The sequence below is a fragment of the Mustela putorius genome, unplaced genomic scaffold, assembly GCF_011764305.1.
Source record: "Mustela putorius furo isolate JIRA1106 unplaced genomic scaffold, ASM1176430v1.1 tig00003834_pilon_pilon_pilon, whole genome shotgun sequence".
Lineage (NCBI taxonomy): Eukaryota > Metazoa > Chordata > Mammalia > Carnivora > Mustelidae > Mustela > Mustela putorius.
In genome coordinates, this window is record NW_025421987.1 from 28,621,965 (window position 1) to 28,646,322 (window position 24,358).

General features: G+C 35.9%; 1 protein-coding gene across 5 annotated transcripts in view; it reads left to right on the forward strand.

The window, feature by feature from the left end:
• Positions 1 to 769: 769 nt before the first annotated feature.
• Positions 770 to 24,358, forward strand: part of ZPLD1 (zona pellucida like domain containing 1) — a 199,346-nt gene continuing 175,757 nt past the window's right edge. For all 5 annotated transcript variants that reach the window (XM_013045609.2, XM_045088286.1, XM_045088283.1 and 2 more), the window contains exon 1: positions 770 to 835. The gene's annotated coding sequence lies outside the window, so the exon portion shown is untranslated. The remainder of the gene's footprint in view (positions 836 to 24,358) is intronic.

Consider the following 24,358-nt stretch of genomic DNA (forward strand, 5'->3'; position numbering starts at 1 on the left):
TTAAATTCAAATTCCCAACATACAGTACATCATTAGTTCTTGATACAATGTTCAATAATTCATTAGTTTCATAAAAAACTTTTATTTTTGACCCAAGCCAATCTCTCAAACTCTAAAACACATAAGAGGAGAAATAAGGTTAAGACCATGGGTTCCTGAAGCACTTGGGTGTCTTAGTCTGTTAAGTGTCTGCCTTCAGCTCAGGTGACGATCTCAGGGTCCTGGGATCCAGCCCCGCATGGAGCACCCTCATCAGGCTCACTGATCAGCAGGGAGTCTGCTTCTCCCTCTCTCTCTCTACCCCTCCCCACCCACTCATGCTCACTCTGTCTCTCATAAGTAAATACAAGCTTAAAATAAAAAGAAAACTGGGTTCAACAAGGTTTTACTTTATTGGGGCTTCCTTTATCTAAAAAAGTTTACAATCAGACAAATAGAAAGCAAGCAAAGCCAAAAGAGAGGTAAGAAGTGGATGTTACAAGGAACTAGCATCCAAACTTTCCACTCAGCCAAATTCAAGCTCTCTTCCAAGAATATTCTATTCAGCATTTTCTGGGTCGTCTTTCTGAGAACATTCGAGAACCTCCTGAATTTTTCCTTCTTTAAATTCTTATCGTTAAGAGTAATCTACCCCACTCCCTAGAACTATTTGAGTCACATCTTTTCTAAACTGTCTTATAGGTGTGATTTAGTAGTCCTACATGTCAGTGTGGAGTTATAAGCTTTGTGAAGAAAGGACATCTTATACTTCTTTTCTCTATTTGCACATTGTAGGCATATAGTAAATGCACTCGGATGCTGGTAAGCACTGCAGAACTAGAGGAAATCCTCAAAGGTAAGGATTCATATATTCTCAATGTATTTTACTAGGGTAAAATAGTAAATACATTTACTCGATGTATTTTACTAGAACATTTTATATATATTAAATATCATAGCACTGTGAAAATGAAGAAAACAACTTTCAGGTTCTAACAAAATCCCTGTCTTTTCAATCGCATTGCTGAACTCTATTTCCTCCTGCTATAAGTAGCAAGCATATTGTTGGGCTAAACGTGATTCTCCCATTTAAAAGCAACTGTTCTGAATCAAGGAAAACAAAATTAAATAAATTCTGAGAAGGGAATGAACAATAGTAACAGGCTCAACACCCTTTTGTTAGGGGATTAAAGCATTAATCATCCTATTATCTACTATTTTGAGCTTTGCCAAAGTAGCTAGAGGTCGATAAGCATTAGTTCCAATTAAAGAACTTTAGAAATTTCCCACTTGTATCACCCACTGTTTTGGACTGAAAGAAGATGGATGATGATAACATGGTCTCGATAGTCTAATTGTAGCTTCTTTCCATTTTTGCTAAGAAATTGTAGAAAAGGCCACTTTGGATTTAAAAATTAAGAGCTTCGTTGTCAGAAAGTATCACTAATGCATATAATTACTATTTTAGATTATCAAGAAGGTCTAAAGACAGACATTTCATTTTAATACTTGCTACTCAATTGCATTAGTGACATTTGCTAATAACCTAAGGAAGTTACCTATTACAGTAGTGAGTTTCAAGCTGTAAAGTTTAGCATTTTGACATGGGATGCCAACACTGTGTATAATGCACATAAAAAGAGCAAGAATCAATAAACATGTCAATTTAAAAATGTTAAAAACCTGAAATATTCCCCAATAACTCCATTAGGAGAGACATGACAGTAGCAGTTAATTCTTGACAGACTGCCCAATAGACTGGTTTGCAGAATTGCCACAATTCACATTTAAAAAGTTGGGAGAATACTGGCAGATTGAGTTGGCAGGTAAACTAATTTTGCAAAGTGGAAAACATGGATAGGTTAATTGCTAGAGCTTTAAGATACTTTTCTTTAGGGATATGCTTCTTCACCTGATGGATTGAGTAAAAAATAAAAATTTTTGTGTTCTTCCAGCCTTTAGAAAACTAACTCATAAGATTAAAAAATATTGGAGAGTTAATTTTTCAGACTTTGATATTTTTCAATTATCCCTCAAACATCCTTCCTGGATAGTGAGATGAAAGCTTAGTGTCTTATTACCAGATGTTAGGTTTATTTGTGCATACTATTAAAACACTTAGTGGCCTGTTGATTTTGTTATTTGGAGAAGGAAGAAAGATGACTGAGTTTAAAAGTTTTGGTCTGCTCCAGTATGGTGCTTTGGCTCACACAAAGTAGTCTCAAGCTTACCATAGAGATGAAACTATTTGTTGTACAGAGTGGAATTTTATGAGTACACATTTAAAACTATGTCTGATTTTTCTGATTATGAAAATCTGAATTGAAAAGGAAAAATAAATTACTGAAAATATCATTTGAAGAAAACTATTAGCATTCTACTTTTATTTTTCACTTTCTGTGCACAGAACTTTTCTGTACTTTATTCAGTTGTGGACATTTTTTTTAACCTTAACTTTATAACCTAAAAATGTCCCTATGTTAACTCAAATTATTAATGCATATGTGGGTTCTATTGAGTGGGGGAGTCTATAATTTACCTAGCCATTATGATACTCTTGAATATTTGAATAGTATTCACTTTTTCACTATTTAAATTAAACTGTAGTAGAAATCTTTTTAAGTTTGACTTTTTGGTATTTTGGGTTATTTTTTCTAGGGTTTATTCAATGGAGTAGAATTTTTAGTCAAAAGTATGATAATATAATGGGATGATAAAATGCAAATTTTAACTGAGGTAACAAGGCACAAGAAATAGTAAATTCCATAGGAGCTATCAGATAAGTTGCCAAATTTTAAGGAGATTATTAAGCCAGTTACATCTGTCTTAGTTATTTTATAACATCAAAAGTATAAAAGGGTCATGATTTGAATATTAGAGGGAATTTGGGGTACATAACAAGTTTTCTTTGCTGTGAGTCTCCCCACTTGCCCTCCAGAGAAATGAATGGGGTATATGCTTACACCTCACCTCGCCTCAGGTAATTCAGCAAAGCCCCTGTTGGTTTGAATGATGTCTGAGATCAGTTTTTGACTCACACTTGAGAGAACTACTAGCTGAGTGACTGGTTAAATGCTGTGATGAAGGCACAAAGGAGAAAGTGCCAAATGGGACAAATTGAGCTTCCAAAATTTGTCCAGGCAAGGATATGTGAAACTTTCTCATGGGTCACATGTTGTCAGTTACATGAGAGAAAGTCAACATGGCTTCATATTCGGTCCTGTCCAGCAAAGCTATTTGACATTGCAGCAGATTCCTGGAGGTTGAAAAGGTAAGTTCCAAGCCTTAAAAAAAAAAAATATATATATATATATATATATATACACACACACACACACACACACACACATATATATATATACATATATATATATATATACATACATATGCATATGGTTGCTATGGTTGAGGATACTGTTGGTCTCTGAAAGAGAAAGGAGAAAGAGAAAACAGACTTGGTAGCACAAGATAAAAAAAATTAAAAGTTTGGATGTGTTGAGTTTAAGGTACTGTGAGAATCCAGAGGTAAGTACCTAGCAAGCATTGGAATGCAAGTTTTGACTCAGAGAGGCCTTGATGAGACATGCGAGTATTGGATCAATCACATGTACAAGAATGTTGGAGGCTTGAGACAGATTAAAGAGGGTTTAGAGTAAGTTGCAAAGGGTGTCAAAGTCAGAATCCTGGCTAGTATCTGCCTGGAAGAGGATGAGAAAGGAAAACAAGATCTAAGGAGATCCAGGACTGAGCAATGTCACTGAAGCCAATGTGGGAGAGAATTCCAAAGAGTGCATGTTCAATACGGAGGTCAACAAGCAGGATTTTAAGATTCAGTTGTTTTTAGCAAATAGTGAGACACAAGTGGATTTTATCTGTATTTTATCTGATTTTATCTGGCTAGCCTCACTGTAATCTCACTATAATGATAGGGGCAGGGGCCTGACTGTAATGGGTTGAATGGTGGATAGGTGGAGAAAGGAGTCTTTGAGTGAAGACATTATTTCTAGGTTCTTCCTCTTCTACTACTTCTTCTTCTTCTTTTTTTAAGACAGCAGGAGAGAGAGAGATTGAGAGAGATGGAGGGAAAGGGAGAGAAGAAATCTTAAACAGGCTCCATACCCAGTGTGAGACCCATCATGCAGGACTTGATCTCACAACTTTGAGATCAAGGCCTGAGCCAAAATCAAGAATTGGACACTCAACCAACTGTGCCACCCAGGCGCCCCTCTAGATTCTTGATTGTAAAAGGAAGGGGAGATATATTTTAGTGAGAGAAAGACGTGGAAGATCAAGGGAAAATCTTGAACATGTGTGTAAGTTATGGGGAAGGTGTCAGTAGAGTGCAGAAACAAAATACAGGAGAGAGAGAAAGATTAACTAATGGTCAAGAGCCCAGAGAAGACAATGGGAGATTAGATTAAGAGTTTCCTGGTCCTCTGAATTAGAAACTGTTAAGCAGTCTAAGCTACATAAAGCAAGGAATGTTACACAACCCTTGAAAAGAATGAAATTGTTCTTTAGCATTGATATAGGGCAGTCTCCAACATTTCTTGTAAGTATAGAAAGCAAGAGAAATAGAAAGCATGGTGTATTCACTATGCTACCAGGACTATAATGAAAGACCGTGTAGATTGTATACTAATATGTGAATGATAATCCTTCTGGAATTGCGTATTGCATGGTCCTTTAGGTGAAACATTACCTTTGCCAGAGGACACTTTTCAAGGTTCTTTATATTCTTTTGTTCTGGTCAATATTCACAAGAGCCATTTTTTGATCATTTAACTTTTATTTATTCGAGGATATTCATCAATCAGGCTGATAGATCAGATTCTCTGCTCTGCTTGATAACTATGTTTTTAAACTGAACATTAATAAAGTGGCCTTCTGATGATAATTTGGTTCTTCATGTCACTTGTTCACAGGAAGAGAATGTGTTGGCATAATGATGTGAGTGTTTCTGACTAATGGTTGAGACTCTCCTAAGTGAGTAAATTGTCATTGTGGTTTATAATATCAGTCTGTGAGAACATGATTAATGAGAGCCCACCCCTCAGTGTCAGACCTACATTAGTATTCTAATAAAACCATGTATCTTGCCCTGTCCCTACAAGTTAAGACCAGTTCCTAGACTGTGGTGAATTCATTATGCTCAATTTTACTTGTGCAGGCCCATTGTAGACAGACATCTGGCCTTTTCCATTGATGTTGTTAAAGAAAAAACTTTTCTTGATACTTATTGAGGAAGCCGAAGAAGACTTTATTCAAGGGGAGACTATGTTGATAGGTTTAGGGAGCACCACAATGGAGTTTTGCAGTTGGGGAGAGAGATTGTGTTTAACTCTGAATATGGTGTAAGCAAGTGGGAATTTAGAGCCAAGGAACACAGTTGGGGTCAACAGATGGAAAATTACTAAGAGGAAAGATCAAGAATAAGGGGAGCTTTTTGCTAAACTGACCTACAGGATTCTTGCTAAAGGCAGGCCAGGGTAATCAGACATCACTTGGGGGTTGGTGTAGTATGAGGAATCTGATCAGATATTGAGGGTGATCACATACTGAGGATGGGCCATCTTGGTTAAACTGACTTAGTGGTATTCTTGCAGAGATAAACATATAAGACCAAAAGTTAGGGTTGAGTTGAAAAAGAGCTCAGACTAGCCTCAGTAGAGTTTGGTCAAGGAGAAAATCTTTGTCAATGCCTCTTTGTTATATGGGCCATTTTTTATTCAAATGCAGTGGCCTGATGGTTTAGTCTTTTCTGCAATGGAAGGGGAAGATTCGTGTGCATAGGGGCATGTGGGACAGTGGAAGGGTGTGAATATGTGGAATGGGTAAGAAAAGTGATTTGGAACCTGAAAAGTGTTGTTGAGCCTTCTTAAGGGTGCAGCCAGAGCCAGTTTTGCCCAGTTGGTTATGGTCTGTTCCAGTTTTTAAGATTCACATCCCAGGAATTCTTTCAGTTCTAGGCAAACCAGGACCTTTGGTTACTTTAGATTTAGCTCACACAGGAGATTGGAAAAAAATATATATATATATATATATATATATATTCTTATACATAAAAGAATCTATAGGATTCAGTAATTTCTTCTGGAGGGTTTCAGCAGCCAGGGAGTGGAGCCAAGAAGATGGGTATTTGGATTGATCTCATATCACTGGGAGGTTGTTGAAAAAAAATGATGAGTTGGGAATGTTGAGAGTTGAAATGATTTAGGTAGACAGGGGTTAGAGGTGAGGCCAGGTTGGTCACATGTCTGAGTGACACTGTGGATCTGCGTCTTCTGAGTCTAGTTTCCTGTTCTGTGCTTATAAAGGGAAGGGAGGCAACACTGACCGGAAGAGTAGCACACAGTCCTAATCAGGTCATCTTGTTTCTCAGTCAAAGTGTGGAATAATAAGGCCTGTGATCTGATAAGACAATTTAGGCAGGCAGGTGTTGGAAACCGTTAAGGAAGAAGAATACCAAATTAATGCTCTTCTCATATCCATCCTCCTTCAAGTTTCTGTACAATTATGGAATGTTAGAACTTGAAGGGACCTCACTATTCTGGCCCATTTTTCCCTTGGACATCTGGAAAGGTTGAAGTATTATTTTTATTACAGCTGAGTATGTAAAGATTCATTGACATGTTCTCTACAGTTGTGAGAGTGATTGAGGCAATCACTAAAGGGGCAGTTCAATTTGGTTAAAAAGAAAATGGAAACCAAGGTAACGCAAACTGTTAGCCAGTTTATTGCAGGTCTCTGAACAATATTGCTTCAATGTTTAACATATTGATCCACTATTAGGATAATATCATATTGTAAAAGAGTTATATTGATCCTACATACCATATAGACAGAGATTCATATCAGCCGTATGGCTACTGCTAAGTGAGTGATCAGTATTTTAAAGAACAAAGTTATTTCTCAATATTAAATAATCTTGTGATGGCAGAGTCTAAAATAACAGTCTGAGTTGTTGCTAACTTTATTTCAGAGGCAGTTATTAAGTGTTTACACTTGTGGGCTAATACTTAGATGCCTTGGGATAGAAATGAATAATTCTTTTGTCCTGAATGGGTTAGTCTAGTGCGGTAGGCAGAATATTCTCATTCCTCATCTCTCTCCCTTTCAAAGATGCCCACGTCCTAATCCTGGGAACTGGTGATTATGTTCTGTTACATGGCAAGGGGGAAGTAAGGTTGAAGATGGAATTAAGGTCACTAAGCAGCTGACTTTAAAATAGGGAGATTATCCTGGGTAGGCCCTATGTAATAACAAGTCTCCTTAAAAGGTGGAGGAAGGAGGCAGAAGTCAGTGTCAAAGTGATGCAGCATGAGAAAGCCATTGCTAGCTTTGGAGATGGAAGGGAGCCACTAACTGAAGAATGCAAGAAGGCTCTAGAAGCTTTCTAGAAAGGTCCAGGAAATTGATTTTCCCTAGAGCCTTCAAAAAGGAACACAGCCATACTGACACCTTGCTTTTAACCCAGTGGGACTCATTTTGAATTTCTGACTTCCAGGACTGTGAGATAATAGATTTATGCTGTTTCAAGCCACAAAGTTTGTGGTAATTTGTTATAGCAGCAATAGGAAATACAGCAAATAACAGAAGTGAAGGGGTATTGTGGAGAAAACGTGGAATGGTTGGCAATCTGGAAGGTGCCTACCCTATTCATACATGGCTCATATCCAGTTCCAGCCAATATTTCTTAAGGGGTCAAAGGCTGACAATTTTTTCTATTTTTCAAAATAAGATGAAAATACAGATTTGTATGTGAACTTCACTCTTTTTATTTAATTATTTGCAACCGATTCAAATAAAGCAGACTTGCACATGGACACAAATAGATGCATAAGGATGTTTATCACAGTATTGTTTGTAATAGCAAAGAAAAACTAAACATCAAATATGGATATAAATAAATAAATGTAAATATATATAAAAATACATATTTTAGTCATAATCAGTGAACTATATATTCTAAACATGTTAAGTAAAGATGTAAAGCAGAGATCTAAACATGATTCCACCTTTATTAATATAAAAATACAACCATAAAAATGTGTGTGTGTGTGTGTGTGTGTGTGTGTATATAGTGTAGGGCTACTTATATGTGTAAGTAAAGAGACAAATGTGATTAGGGATGGTAGCTGAATGGGTGCAAAAAGCCAGGGACAAAAGAGTCAACAGTAAAAGGGGATGTGCATGGGTTAACTAATGTTCATGGGCTATGAATGGAGTACTCAACTCAATTTTGACTGATAACTATGTAAGCCAAAGCAGAAAAAATTGTAGGTCTGCTTAGATCTGTGGGTTTCTGCTGGAGATACAAAGAGCCAGGATATAGTCCATCCCTTTCAAAAGTTTCATGGAGAATTGGGGCAGAAAGATGTATAAATGAGGTAGAATTTAAAAAAAAAAAAGCTGTTACAAAAAAGTGAACATTCATTTGCTTACTCAATTTCCATTCAAATATTTATTAAGTACTTGCTATGTTCCCAGCAGTTTAATGGCAGTGTGTCTGTGTAGTACAAGATTTGGCTCTAAGAGTGGCAAGAGCTGTGTTTATATTCCACCCAACCTCTGCCCTAAGAGTAGGTTCAATAGTGCCATGACAGTTAGCCTTTCTGAGTCTTGGATTCTTCCTTGGCATAATTGGCAATAATTCACTTTATGCTTTAATTCCATGTAAGGTTGTTGTGAGGAAATAAGGGGGAAAGCTCTTGAGAAGTGTGAAGCATTCCATAGATGGGAAACACTGCTACCAGGATTCATCTCTCTTTTTTGGTTTGGTTCACTCCCTACATCCACTTCTCTAACTTGCCACTGCCTCAACCTGATCCAGGTTCACATAGCTGGCACCCAAGTCACCGCCATGGGCAATCCACCTCCCTGCCCCATTTCCCTTTAATTTGGCTTGTGATTTAAACAAGAGAGATATTCCTAAAATACCTCCTTCATCACTAAATCATAAGCTCACAAGGGAAGGGATTTAGATGCCTTTCTCAATCGTGTGCACATTATAGGAATCCCACAAGGCTCACCTTGGAAATTTCCTCTTGTATCTGTTTCCGATATTTCCATTAAAGTTTTCTGAATTGCCTGCTGTGGTGAGGATGTGGTCATATTTTCCCTTTGTTCTAGACAATTCCTTTATCCATGTTTCACCAATTGAAACGGTCTTCTCCCCTGCAGGCAGTTACAAAGATTCATTTGTAGGAAAAACTTGCCTGGAATAGAAGTATTCATGCTGTGATGTTTCCTGGAAAAAAATTTATTCCTGATAATAGGCCTCAGAGTATCTGCCTAATTCCCACTGATACACATCTGCTCCATAAAGAGACATCTCTTTGGAATCAGTGGGAGTTTAGAGCAACTCATCGAGGAAATATGAAAATCAGGTTGGGGGCAACTTTTCACTTTGGAACCAAATACCTCTATCAGAATGATAGAACAACACATATGTTGGGATTTATTAGCTCTTATCGACAATTTAAAACCATAAACTTCTGATGAAACATTTACCTAAAAGTTATGAAGAGACTGTTCTGTTTCATAGTTGGAGTTGTGAATATTTTTGGTGTTAAAACAGTGCCTGGTAATAGGAGGATGTTAGCTGTAAACTGAAGCTGTTTCCTGGAGGGAACACATTTTGCAATAACTCCCATTCAACCAAAGTTCTCTGTAAACCAAGAAAGAGTTGAATTCCTCGCATTTACTTTTTATTGTTTGAAAATTGCTATTGCATTGCAAGTGTTATAGATGTTGGAGAAAGAAGAATGGGGCATTATTAGAAACCTCCCTGGAGCACAATTTAGTATTACTTGCAGGAGATGGAAGAAGTGGCTTCATACTGAAAAAAGCAATGTCTGAGAAATATTATCAGTAACATGCTACTAACTCTAAAGGCTGGACTGATTAGAATCAGTAGGAGTTTGGCTACATAAAAACAGCCTTATTAGAGCTTGTGGAATTAAGGGAAACAGGAAGTAGCTGTATTGGGAAGGTAGGTTGTACTGGGGTAAGGGGAACGCATTCCAAGGATCTCTTAAAGGGTGAAAAAAGCATTAGTAGGCCCCTTGCAGAGTTGTTACACATCAGTTTATTCTCCCAAAGGACTCAGTGTATTTTATGAAGTATGACTATGACCCATGGACTGCTGGGGTATTCTGCAGGTGGGAAAGATTATAAAGAAAATAAAATCACCAAAGTTTTAACTCACTTCCAGCTGGATAACATTGAAGGTGAAATTAAGACTTGAATCCAGATTCTTCTTGTTTTTCCCATGGACACTCTTTTATTGCTAAATGTGATACTTGAAATATTTTTGTTTGTTTGTTTTTGGAACCAATTGAGTGTTCACTTCACAGAACATTTTATAGTCCTGATGGCCTTTCTGTGTTTGTTCTGACAATATAAATTATTTTTATCTCCAAATAGTTTGAAGGAAAAAGGAATAAACCTCAGTGAGTAGGACAATGAAACATTATTTCATTTTTGAGATCATACCTTTTAGAATTTGGGTTAATTAAAATTTTTAAATTTAAATTAGTTTTTTAATTATAAAAAAGTAAACCATGCATTTAATAAAAAATTCAAATAGTGCATGATTAGTTTAAAATGGAAAGGAAAGATACCTTTTTCTCTAACTCCTATTCCCATGCCCCTGAGCTTAACTGTGAACTTTTTTATATGCTTCTTTTAATGTTCCTGTAAGATCATTTTACTGTGTGTAAGCAAGAATTACATAACATATATCTTATATACCTTTGATTATACAAATTGACCGATTATATGCATATTGGTTTTATACTTTGCATTTTATACTTACCAAATATCTTGATCATCTTCTTTCCAAATCAGTGCATTTAGATATTTCTTTTCTAACACGGGTATTTTATTCTATTTTGTGTTTTTATTGTAATTGTTTAAATAGTTCTCCATTGATAAACATTTAGGTTTTTACTCCTACCATGTGTGTGCATGCTAAAACAAGCAATGCTACAGTTGATCTCTTTATGTGTGTATTTGCACACTCAAGTGAGTTTAACTGGAAGAAAAATTCCTACTTGTAGGATTTCTTGGCCGAATGGAAAATGTGTGTATTACATTTTACCAGATTCTTCTAAATTGTCTTTACAGAGGATATATTGGGATCCATTCTCTAACAAAAGTGCAGAAATGAACTGCTCGTTAATCTCAGTGAAATCGTGTATTATCAAACTATTAGATAGTGAGAAATGGTATTTCATTGTTATATTTGTATAGCTTTAGTAAAGAGTAAGTTTAGGGATCTTTCTCTATGTTTGTTTCCATTTCGGTTCTTTTTCTCTGAAATACTAGTTCATGTCTTTGGACTAATATTCTAATAGACTGTTTAGTTATTTCTTATAGATTAAAGAAGTTATTCATCATTATCTCATATGTCTTTAAAATACTTTTCCTAGTTCTTTGCATTTTGACTTTGTGATGATTGTTTTTTGCAAACTGAATTTGAAAAGTTTATCTGTCAATTTAAGGGGTGGAATGGGCAGTGACTACGAATGGGTACAGGATTTCCTTTGAAAGTGATGAAAATGATCTGGAATTAGATAGTGATGAAGGTTATGAAATCTGGTGAATTATATATTTTAAAGGGGTAGATTTTATGTTATGTAAATTATATCTCAGTAACAACCATGGAAATCTGGGGGAAAATGGGTCATATATTGTGTGTTAACTTTTGTAGAAAAAAGAAGGGACAAACGTCTCAGTTTACTTTTGCAAAAAGCAATGCAAGAAGAATAAAACAGAAAACAATAAAATCAGTTATCTACAAAGGAGAGAAAAGGTTTATATGCCAATTTGGATCAAATTCTTCTTTCAGGGCTTCCAGTTTATTTGATGTTTAGAAAGGTTTTTCTCTCTCTGAGTTTTAAAAATATTCAGTCACATTTTGAGTTCTTTTACATTTTAACTCTTTTTACATTTAAATCTTTGATCTATCTAAACTATATTGGTAGTAAGGAATGAAGTAGAGAATTATTTTAATTCTCTTTGCAAATGGCCACTTTTTTGTCTGACTCACTTATTGAATAAATTATCATTTCCCTAATAATTTATCATTTCCATGTTTATTAAAAATAAAATTTCTATACATATTTAGCATTATTTTCATACTGTCTACTCTGTCCCTTTCATTTGCATGTATTTTTCTATGCTAGTGCCAAATAATTTCAATGACAGTTGCTTTAAAGCTTAACTATCTAGTGAGGCTAGTTACCCTTAATGACTCCTTTTTCATGGAGTATTCCTAACTAAACAGGTGTTTTTTTCACTTTTCATAATTAAGAGAAGAGATACTGAAAAGAAGTAGGATTACACTGATTCATAGATTAATTTGGGGAAGAATCAACACCTTTATAGTATCAGATTTTTATCTTAATCTTAGAAAGTTCTTGTGAAATACAATTTTAGTCTCTCCTTTTTCTGCTATTGTAAATGGTATATTTTCTTCAACTGCATTTTGAAATTTTCAGTGTATTTAAAAATTAGATTGGTCTGCAGTATTCTTTGTATATGATAGACTATTTATGCATATGAATACATATCAATCTATCAATCTGTCACCATTTTTTGGTACCTGTATTATTCTTTGTAATGAGCTTGAAAACTTGCCTCCTTCTTCATGCTTTGGAATCTTTAGCCTCAAAATTAGGTTTTTTGAAGTTTTCATAAAATTCACACCATCTGGACAATTCCATCCACACTTCAAATGTATTTGCATAGTATAGAACAATGTAGATGTATCACTTTGTAATTCAATTTCTTTTCTCATGTTTCTGCCTCATATTGTAAATTTTGTCTGTTCTTTATCTTGTTCAGGTTAATTACTTAAAAATTTTGTTTTTATTGGATTTTTGAAGGGATTAGCTCTTGAATATATTTCCTTGCCTAGTTTGTCCTTTTTCTATTTCACTTTTATTATTTTCTTCTTTTAATTTTCAAGGTTTTTTGTTTCTTTCCTAAATTCTGGATTAAATTACTAATTTAATTTATTTTTTAGAGAATGAAATAGAGAGAGCCTGAGTAGGGGAGGAGCAAAAGGAGAGGGACAAGGGAACTCCACACTGAGCCCAGAACCCAGTGTGGGGCTGGAGCTCATGAACTGAGGTCATAACTTGAGCCAAAATCAAGAGCTGGTTGCTTAACTGACCACCCAGGTGCCCTTTAAGTAATACATTTTAGAATACGGTTATTCTGTTAAAGTCTCACTGTAGCTGTGTTTTATAGGTTCTGATGAGTAGGGTGTATAAAACAGTTATTATTCGAGTGAGGCTACAATCTAAAATTTTGACTTAAGTTTTTTTGTTCAAGTGGTTGGATTTTTTTCTTTATTTCCTCTTATTTTGTATTATGTTTTGTTTTGTTCTGTTATGGACAACAAATAATTTCTGTACTACTTATACTTTGTGTAAGTTGTGGTTTTCTCTGTGGCTTAATATATAATTGGTTTTGGACATGTTCCATGCACCCTCAAAAAAAAGATGCTTTCTCTTTTTGGAAAATATAGAATTCAGTGAATCATTCATTCATTCACTCAGTAATTTATAAATACATATTTATTCATATTCAATATAAGTATTTATATGTGCCCAATTTCATTATACACAGAACGGATGGTAGAATGAATAAAACACAATAAATCTCTGTGTTTGTGGAGGTTTCATTCTAGTAAAGGAGACAGAGAATAATCAAGCAAATAAGTGCATATATATTTTCATTACTGACAAATTCTATAGAAAAAAAAAGTAAATTAGGTAAGAAGGTGTGGAATGGCTGAGGAGGTGGGAGAGCATCATGTGAGGGTCCTAAGCACATGCCTCCCTGGGTAGTGCCATTGGAGCAGGAGCTGACCGAAGTGAGTGAGGCAGAAATAAGGCATGAGGGAACAGCAAGCTGGCAGAGGAGTAAAACTGGTGATGATAAAACATACGTATTCGAGGAGAGCAGCACAAAGGTCTGTATGACCAGCATGGGGTGAGTGAAGGAGAAACATGGTAGCAGGTAGGTCAGAGAGACAGGCAGGAGCCATGATAATTAGTTTGGAAAGCTCTTAGAGATTTTTAAGCCAGAGGGATACACCATCTTATTTATGCTTTTAAAATGTCACTCTATTGCCTGCTTTATTATGATATTTAAATATTCTACGTATCTTTACTTATTATACTTTTAAAAAAAGATTTTATTTCTTTGACAGAGAGAGACACACAGAGAGAGGAAACAAAAGCAAGAGGAGTGAGCAGGGAGCCCCAACAGAGGGCTAGATCCCAGGACCCTGGGACCATGACCTGAGCTGAAGGCAGAACCCCAACGGCTGAGCCACCCAGGCACCCCTACTAATTAGACTTTTGTCTACTTAATTCGTCAAAGGCTCAGAGGGTTGGGGTAAAGACTCCTCCTGTTGTACTTCTTTCTGTTTATTTCTGCCTTATATGCCAGGCTTTTTTCCTGTGCTCTGATGCTGTTAGTTAGGGATAAAAGTCTCAAGCACACTGGATCTTCATTGTGGACTGTATTTTAATTATTTTACAGATCTCTTCCTTTTCCTCTATAACGAGTCTTTTCCTTGAGTTCACCCATATATGTGTTAGTACTGTAACGCTTGCTTCGCTTTCCCTGGCATTTGCTTGGTAGGCCTTTGCTTCACCCTTTTTCTAAAAAATTCTAGGTCTTATTTTTTTTTTTCTCTACATTTACTTTTGCCATATAGTCAAATAGTTGGATTTTAAAATCCCATCTATTTTTATCTTTTTCTAAATGATCTTTTTTGTGTGTGCGTGTATTTTTTTTCATTTTATCATTAGACTCATACTCTATGTTTAAGTGTTTGGTGGTTAGCCCTCTAAATTCACATTCTTTTTTTAAAGTTTAATTTAATTTTTTCAGTGTTCCAAGATTCATTGTTTATGCACCACACCCCGTGCTCCATGCAATATGTGACCTCCTTAATACCCACCACCAGGCTCACCCATCGCTCGACTCCCTTCCCCTCCAAAACCCTCAGTTTGTTTCTCAGAGTCCACAGTCTTTCATGGTTCTCTCCCCCTCTGATTTCTCCCAATTAGCTTTTCCTTTCCTTCTCCTAATATCCTCCTGTTATTCCTTATGCTCTACAAGCATTTGAAACCATATGATAATTGACTTTCTCTGCTTGCTTAAGTCAACTTCTTGACTTCACATGGTTTGTATTGAATAGTCACTCAGAAATTTGTAGAAGTTGACACACATATTTCTCAACCACATCCCCTCTTAACAATCTGCCTCCTTTAAGAATATTTACAATCTGAGTCATGTGCGTGGCTCAGTCGGTTAACCTTCTACCTTCCACTCAGGTTACGATCCTGGGTCCTGGGATCCAGTCCCTCATCCATATTGGGCTCCTTGCTCAGAGGGGATTCTGCTTCTCCCTCTGCCTGTGGCTTCCCCAGCATGGGCACTCTCTCTCTCTTTCAAAAATAAGTAAATAAAATCTTAAAAAAAGAATACTTACATTCTGTTCTATAATTCTATTCCCCTCAGTTAGTTAGACATTTCCAGTTTCTACATTCAGAAAAAATTTCCTGAGCTTTTAATTTTAATTTTTTTAAACTCAAATAGTAAAAAAAAAAAAAATCAAGAAAACCTCAAATGTGTATTGTATTCTTGTGTTTCTTGTAAGGTCTATCTGTTGCTTTTATACTTATATAAAACTTGGCTACATATACCATTTTAGGATCAAGTTTATTTCCCATAGCAGTTTATAGACATTGTTGCACAGAATTGGGAGATGACTCTTCCTCTATTATATCTTCTTCATCAATATTAATGTAAGTATCATGATCCTCCATGTCTCTTCCTGATCTATCATCTTCTCTCTAATTATGTGCATCTTTTCATCTTCTTAATCCTGTTTTCTGGCTATATTTTTAAAACTGTCTAATTTTAGGTGCTTTTATTTTGTAAGCATTTTCTTTCTTTCTTTCTTTCTTTCTTTCTTTTTTCTTTCTTTTTTTTTTTTGGCTTCCATCTGTCAATTTTTATTATCTCCCCCTTTTTTCCCTTTTCTTTCTTTCTTTTTTTTTTTTGTTTGGTTGTTTTTTGTTTTGTTTTTCTTTAAGCTCTCTTTTCTCCCACAGTCCAGGTTAACTTTATTTGAAACTTACTTTCTTTGAAAATTTCTTTATTATTTGAGATGCTCTTCTGATGTTTAGTTTTTGTTTGTTTGTTTGTTTTTTTCCAAGATTTTATTTATTGGGACGTCTGGGTGGCTCAAGTCCAGCATTGGGCTACTTGCTCAGTGGGGAACCTGCTTCTCTTTCTGCCTCTGGCTGGCACTCTGCCTGATTGTGCTCTCTCTCTCTCTTTCTGACAAATAAGTAAATCAGTGGAATCTTTTTAAAAATTATTTATTTGAGAGAGAGAGAAACAGAGATAGTGAGAGAGAGCACAAGCCGGGGGAGGGACAGAGGGAGAAGGAGAAGCAGGCTCCCCACTGAGCAGGGGGAGCTCTGGGGCTCAATCCCAGGACCCTGGCATCATGATCTGAGCCAAAGACAGATGCTTAATGGACTGAGCCACATGGACACCCCTGATGTTTAGTTTTCAACTAATGTTTGCTTTTTATATTCTTTTCTAAATCCTCTGTAATACCTTAGTACAGACCTTGTGTTGGTTCTGTGGTTCATCTTTGAGGGAGAGGGCCTGGATATTGGCTGTCTGTTTGCCCAGTGATGGTGTGGGTGGGGGTGAGAGGAACATTCTGACCTTGGATTGCCGTCTCACATGCTTTCTTACAAAATCCTCTCTAACGTCTTCCCCTTGAGGCATGTCTCTCTCCTTAGTTTTTGTGTCTTTCTTCTTTAGGGGATCATCAGCAGATCCTTGTGGGTTGCAGGGGAGGCTGGAATGTCAGAAGTCCTTCATGGGCAGTCTAGCATGTATATAAGTCTGCAGATCCTGCTGCCACCAGTGCATGAACCATAGTCACTACTTACCATCTCTGCTATTCCCTCACACTCCTCTCCTCTGCTTCCTCACTTATGAGGCACTCTCATTGTTTTTGGCAGTTGTTCTTCCAAGTTTAAGGTTTGGATTCGTGCGTTCCTAGTTTCATTAGGGACAATATTTTCTTCACATTTTGTTGCTTTCAGTGTGCTTTGGAGAGGCCTGGTAAACAAAAAACCACTTACTCCTCTACCTTTAATTGGAAATCTCCATGCCAGTGGTTTATTTTATTTTTTAATTTTTTAATTTTTTGTTTATTTATTTATTTTTTTTCAGTCAAAAGAAATCTCATTACAAATTACTTTAAAGAATTCGCAGTGTCTCCGTTGTGTGAAGTAGTCATCAAAAAGACCCAAATCACTGAGAAGATCAGGAGTTTCTAGCTAGCGGTGGTGTTCATTCAAGCTCAAATTCCCAGAATATTTATTATTGAATCATTAACTCATACGATGGTGGGTTGGAATGTGTAAAAGCAAAGTTTGGGATCACAATGGCAAGTTTTAATTTAAGTCCAATTAGTTTCAACATTACTTAGGAAGGAATGAAAGCGTCATTGACATCTTTCCCAGGGAAGTCATTTGATTAGAACTCTGTTTAAGAAAGATGGATTGGAGAGAACAGAGAGAAAAGATTAACAGGGAAGAGACTGGTGAAGAGGCTACTATAGTCATACTTTTAGAATTTGCATCATGTTTTTCACTACTTCAGATTTACCAATCCTGAATTAAAGAATAAAAGAGGGATATATTACTTATATTTTGGTGAACTTTCTCATGTAAATGGTATTTTTCACAGTGCCTTTGCCTCCCATTACTAAAATACTGCAAGTTCTAATTTTTCATTGGCTATAAATATAACCAACTGAAATGTAGACTACAGACCAAGATGGCAACATAGGAACTCCTGATACACCTTTCTCCCATTGACTCACCAAATATGTAGTTGCACATGGAGAAATTCCCTCAGACAGAAATCCAGAAACAAATTGAGTGTCTCCTACACATTGGGAGACCAAGAAAATAATCACTTTGAAATGGGTCGCAGAAGCTAAGACATACTCTTGCCTTAAACGCCACCCTCAACACGATAGCACCATAAAGTTGGGAGAAAGCCCTCATCTCCCACATTCTCCATAGGGAATGAAGGGTTTGAGTCACACAGAAAGGGCCCCAATTTTTAAGGCTGTCACATGAGAGATAAGCCCCCCAAATCATTCAGCTCTGAACACCAGTGGGGCTTGTGTTTGAGTCCCACAGGACTATAGCAAACCAAGCCAGTTGTTAACAGGCATGCAAACAGTGTAGCCATCCTGTCAGGGCTCAGCGTAGAGGGAACAGACAAAAATGCCCACTGTATATTGTCAATATACCAACATGCCAATGTATATTGTGGATACCCAGTATAAAAAGATATAAATGTGATGCCCAAAACATAAAATGTAGGAAAGAGGAGAGTAGAAAACCAGAGCTTTTGCATGTATTTGAAGTTGTTATAGGCTTAAAATAAATTGTTATAACCATAAGAATGTTTTAAATAAGCCTCATGGTAATCACAAAACAAAAACCTATAGTAGATAAAATAATCAAAGCATACTACCACAGAAAATCATAAATCACTAAAGAAGAGAGAAGGAGAAAGAAAGCAAGAAAGGTACTACGAAGTATTAGGAAACAATAAAATAGCAATAGGCGATCCATCTCTGTCAATAGTTACTTTAAGTGTGAATGGGCTAAGTTCTTCAATCAAAGGATATACAGTGGATGAATGGATGAGAAGGCTCACTTCAGCTTTAAGGACACACAGACGGAGAGTGAAAGGTTAGAAAAAAAAAAATTCCATTCAAATGGAAGCCAAAAGAAGGCAGGAATGGCTATACTTAGACAAAATAGACTTCAAAACAAAGACTGTAACAAGAGACAAAGAAGGTCATTATATAATAACAAGGGGGCAATTCACAAGATGATGTAATATTTGTAAGTATTTATGTGCCCAACATTGGAGCACCTCAATATATAAGGCAAGTATTAACAGATCTGAGGGGAGAAATAGCAAAAGAACCACAGTAGGGGACTTTAGTACCCCACTCTCAACAATGGGTGGATTATCCAAACAGAAAATCAATAAGGAAACATTAAATTTAGGCTATACTTTAGACCAAATGGTCCTAACAAACACATATAGACATTTATCTTCCATTCAACAAGCGCATAATATGCATTTTCCTCATGCGTACATGGAACATTCTCCAGGAGAGATCGTATGTTAGGCCACAGAACAAGTCTTAATAAATGTAAGAAGGCTGAAATTATATCAAGTGTCTTCTCTGACCATAATGTTATTAAATCAGAAGTTTAACAAGAGGAAAACTGGAAAGTTTACAAATATGTGGTGATCAAACATCATAGTTCTGAAAGCCAGTGGATCAAAGTGGAAATCAATAAATATCTTCACACAAATGAACATGGAAATACAACATACCAAAATTTATAGTCTGCAATAACACAGTTCTAAGAGGGACATGGGACGCCTGGGTGGCTCAGTTGGTTAAGCAGCTGCCTTCGACTTACTTAGGTCATGATCCAAGCGTCCTGGGATAGAATCCCACATCAGGCTCCTTGCTTGGTGGGAGCCTGCTTCTCTCTCTGCCTCTGCCTACCACTCGGTCTGCCTGTGCTCACGCTCTCTCTCTCTCTAACAAATAAATAAATAAAATCTTAAAAAAAAAAAAAGAGGAACATTTATTGCAATAAAGAGCTACCTTAAGAGAAAAGAAAGATCTTAAATAAACAACCAAATATTATACCTTAGGCAACTAGGAAAGGAAGGAAGCCTAAAGCTTATAGAAGGGAGGAAATAACAAAGATGAGAGAGAAATAAATGATGGGAGTGAGATAAATACAGTGATAAATTTATAGTGATATATACCCACTTTGGAGTAGTCACTGTTAGATAATGTGAAGAAGAAATATGAAGTAGAATATTCTTTTACCCTTAAGAAGCTTACATTGTATGGTGTGGTAGGCAGCAAATGGGCCCCTAAAGATGGCCACATCCCAATCTGCTGAAGCCTGTGGATATGTAAACTTAAAAGGCAAAGGGATTTTCCAGATGTGATTAGGGTTAAGAATTTTGAGATGGAGAAATTAACCTGAATCAACAAGGTAGGTCCAATGTTATTATATAAGTTCTTAAAAGTGGTAAATCTTTCCTGGCTTTGGTCAGAGAAAGATATGATGATGGAAGAAGGGTCAGAGAGATTCTGACTTTGAAGATGGGGGTCAGGAATCATGAACCAAGGAATGCAAGTAGATTCTAGAAGATATAAAAAGCAAGAAAATGGATTTTCCCTTAGAGCTTCTAGAAGGAATGCCACCCTGCTCTCTTGATTTTAGCCTAATGAGACCCATGTTAGACTTCTGACCTGCAGAACTATTGGATAATAAATTTCTGTTGTTTAAGCCACTAAGTTTATGTTAATTTGTGATGGCAGGAATAAAACACCACACCTGTAGTGACAAAAAATCTAATGAGAATTGTGGCACAAAATACGGCACTTTCCATATTTTGTCAATTCCGTTTTCACAATTTGGAGCAAAATATGGGAAGTGCCATAGAGACATGACCAAAGCTCTTGAAGATTTGAGAACAAAATGGGGATTAAGAAGGACCTTAAGGAGGAGGTGACATCTGAACTGGGTTTTTGAGGTTACATAGAATTTCAAGAAATAGAGATAAGGAAGACAAATTCTAGGCAGAGGGAATGCAATTAATAAAGGCAAGTAAATGTGAAAATATGTACTATGTTAGGGGGAAAGGTGAATACACCAGTATTGTGGCACAGATGATTAGATTAATATTGCTAAGATAGTTCTTTTTATTCTTAGATATTTTTATTGAATCACAAATTTAAAAAAATTTAGAATGCAGTGATACAGGGAAGCTTAGATTAGAATTGGATAATGAAAGATTTTGAATTTTAGACAAAGTCTATTATTTTTATTTGACATATATTAAAATTAATATATGCATATATTAAAATTTGATGCATAAAAAATGTAGAGACTTGGTCAAAGTTTATTTCAAAAGGGAGAATTAATTGGAGAAGAAAGAGGAGAAAGATTAATTGGCAGGAAAATAGTTAAGTCACTGATGCTGTCTTGATGAGATAAAATAGCACAGATACCAGCAAATTTTTTCACTCATTTTCCATAGTATTTCTTTGGAAGAATATCACTCTATGGTCAAGTTTCCCTATCTTGTGGACTTTTGGACACATGGGAAATGGAAGAAAAATATGCTTTACATAATATTATATTTAACATAAGCAATTTAACTAAATAGAAACACTTTGCTTTAATGACTGGCAAATGAAACTGGTATATCCCTTTCCCCATACTGACATAGTTCTGATCTTCAGAACATGCCTGCTTTTCTTATTGAACTGGGAAGAGAATTCCTAAATTTTCCACTGTCCTTGGCTTGGTCTTAATCCCCTCAATCAGTAGAAATGGTTCTACTTCCACCATTGTGGGATCCATTATGTGTATCCCTAGATGCTGCCTGCCTCAATGGGCAACTCGTACTTCAAGGATCTTGAAAACTTGCCAGTTTGTCTTGCAGGAGTAGCAGTAATTTCGTTGAGTTTACTTTTATTCTCTAAGACTTTCTTCTTACCAATTCTCTCTTGATCTTTCTCTTATTATCTCCTGTTTTCCATGAAGTACATCTGTCCCCAACCATTCCCCAAACTCCATTCTTTAGGCCACTCTCAGAAGGAACAGCCTTTTGCTTTATTTTTATGGGGTGTCATTATAGATAGGAAACATTGTAGAGTGAGAAGATAGACTATTTAATTGGATCTGGATGAGAGGGAGTGAGAGGAATAAATGGAGGATAAAGACGGTTGAGATATGCCAGTCTGGGTGATTAATGTGATTAATTAATAGATATTAATGTGATTCATTAATAGATATGATTCATTAATAGATGTGATTCATTAATAGATAATATCTATTCATTAATAGATAATGAAAAGTAAGGTCGAACTTGACCATGTTGAACTTGAGGCTCCAAATGCTTCATTTAAGTATAGCTGTACAGCAGTCATTTAGAAATGGCAGGCTGGTCTGGCAGATATAAAGAGTCTGTGGTAAAATATGCTGGTGGATATACAGGAAGGATAATTCTAGAAGTAAAAATATATGAAGAGAGTGAATTTGAGAGGATACATGGAGAAGGAAAGAGGACCAAAGAAAAAGATGATGGACAGTAGTTTTCTTTGTTTATTATCATTGATAATCTTCCTTCTCTTTTATTGGTAAGAAGTCTACTTGACTCACTGAATGTGTTGTCCTGGCCAACTTTTACTAACTGGAAATCATTGTTTTCTCATTGGCCTGAGGTATGGGGAATTTGACAAACCTAATCTCTAGTGGTTATCTCATTCAGTGTCATTGTGCACTAGAATTAAAAGTCCCCAACCGAGCTGCATATCTCAAGCATGTATTCTGCTTCTATATCATGTCAAAGTTTCTCCAAATTAATCCAAAGAGGGAAAAATCCAAGTATTCTTTTTCCCTTCCGAGTCTATGGCAATGAGCAATAATAATAGTCTTTGAGAATTAAAAAAATGATCTGCACCCATATTGGTATGCTCTAGGAATACTTCAATGCTTCCAAATAGCTTTTGCTCAAATATATTTCTTTATAGAAATGGCTATCTCAGCAGCACCCATGTGAAAAACTTTTAATTTAGTTAAATTTATGCTAGAAGTTGTTGGAAATTGGAGTTTTGCAGGGGTTCCTCCCCTCCTCTCGTTATAATTCTCATGTGAATTTGTCCCCTGAGAAGTTATGCAGCTCTCCATCTGGCCATATTCATAAGCCATCCTTCTAGTAGAACTTTGATAAAATGCATCAGCTTCCTTGGAATTAGATTAGCATCTCAATGGGAGAGTTTTCCAGGCTTTTCCTGCTGATGGGAGATGAAAGCCTCATAAATAAAAATGCTGAAGAAGACAATTAGGCCTAAACATCTTTTCATTTGTTGTTACAGATTTCTCTTCTTCCATGGCTTGATATTAATGCCCTCTATTCCATTGTTGCCTACTCTAAACATTGTATAATAGTGCTGGAAAGTTAACTAGTACCCTTTAATCTAGCAGTTGCTTCTTCTAACTATTTGAGAAAACTTCTCAGTGACGGATGTGGGTTCTTTGTGCTTCATTATCAATTACCATCATTCTAGATAAGGTAATACATGATTTAGTTGATTTTCTCCTTGGAATTTCATGTTCTCAAATAATAATGATTGGCAGTGTATTTGGAATAAAACATCATAATGAAGTCTGCTTATGTTAGACTGGAAGTAGATACTCAAGTCTGTGTCTTTCTTTAACATAGGTTATTAATTTATAGATGACATTTAAGTGTGTAAGTCAATTCTGGGACACAAGATTTGAACTTAAGCTTCATTTGAGCTGAGCTGTAGCTGAATAAAGTTATGACATAAGACTTGACTTTATCACAATGATGTCATTTGTGATTATTCTACTTTTGTATTAAAATGATTTTGAGGCAAGTGGCCTTCTTGTTATTATTGCTATAATTGTGATAAAGTTATTGATCATAATAATTTATATTATTTAAGAATAAGGTGGTTAGGACCCATAAGATTTGAAGAAGTATTGTTGTCAGTGTTTCTGGAATCAAAGTTAAAGAGAGTCAGGGAGAAAAGGGAGTTATGTGCTATAAAAAACAGAATACTGATGGACATCATAAAGAAAGGTGGCTAGTTTGGGCTGGAATGTAGCTCTTACTAACTGGAAATCACTGGTACCTTGAAAAATATCTATGATTGAGGGATGAAGATGAAGACAGCTTAGTAATAATCAAAGTTAGGAAAGAGCTGTTGGAAAGCATGTGGAAATGGCACTAGAAATAATTTTGTGTCATTGAAGTGTATTCAAATTTCTCATCTTGGGATAATATGGAATTCTAAACTTTTTCTAAAAAGAATTTTAAATACGATATTTGTCTCATTGACATTCTTAAGACTGATATTGTCTCTTCCAAACTACTTTCTACTTTTCAATAACTCCCATTTATCTTCCACACACCTTGAAAACAATTTTAAACAAATTTGAACAGAAAATAGGTTATTATATTTTCTAAAGTACGGAGAAATTTATAATGCATTGCTTTTATATATGAGCACTTCCTAAAGTTGAACACTATTTCAGGGAAAAGCAATTACCTAAGAAGGTGGTTAAAATCTCAGGTCGTATTTGATCAACAATTTATTCCTGAATTATGCTGCCTAGTGGTAGAAAATCAAGAGTAAGTTTTCTTAAAATACTAGCTATGA